A 535-nucleotide genomic window follows, 5' to 3' on the forward strand; every position below is an offset into this window, starting at 1 on the left:
AAAAAAAAAAAAAAGGTGTCTAGGGGCCACACGCTTTAATCCCAGCAGAAGCAGGAGGATATCCTTGAACATAAGTGATAGCTACAGGAGCTGGGATCCTGGAGCACATTGCACAGCCCTTTGTCTTTGGTGCAAACGTCCTGCTTGTCACACTTCAGTTAGTTAGCAGGAAGCAAAACTGCAGAAGCCAGAAAACATTCAGGGACTTCCTTGAAATTATGGATCAGGTTTTTTGATGGATTAGCTCTTTGTTACCATTTCGGTGGGTGCTGGGGCCCATGTGCTGGGTTTTAAGGTCAGAATGGTATCTCTAATATCGCTTATGTTGTGCTAAGGTCTGAGACGTGTTACAATGGATTGTAGGAACCAAACTCAGATCCTCTACAAGGGCACTGCATGTTCTTTTGCTGTTGTTGGTTTTTGTTGTTTTTTTTTAAGTTATGGTTTCTCTGTGTAGCCCTGGCTGTCCTGGAACTCACTCTGTAGACCAGGCTACCCTCAAACTCAGAAATCTGCCTGCCTCTGCCTCCCAAGT

The sequence above is a fragment of the Mastomys coucha genome, unplaced genomic scaffold (assembly GCF_008632895.1).
Source record: "Mastomys coucha isolate ucsf_1 unplaced genomic scaffold, UCSF_Mcou_1 pScaffold21, whole genome shotgun sequence".
Lineage (NCBI taxonomy): Eukaryota > Metazoa > Chordata > Mammalia > Rodentia > Muridae > Mastomys > Mastomys coucha.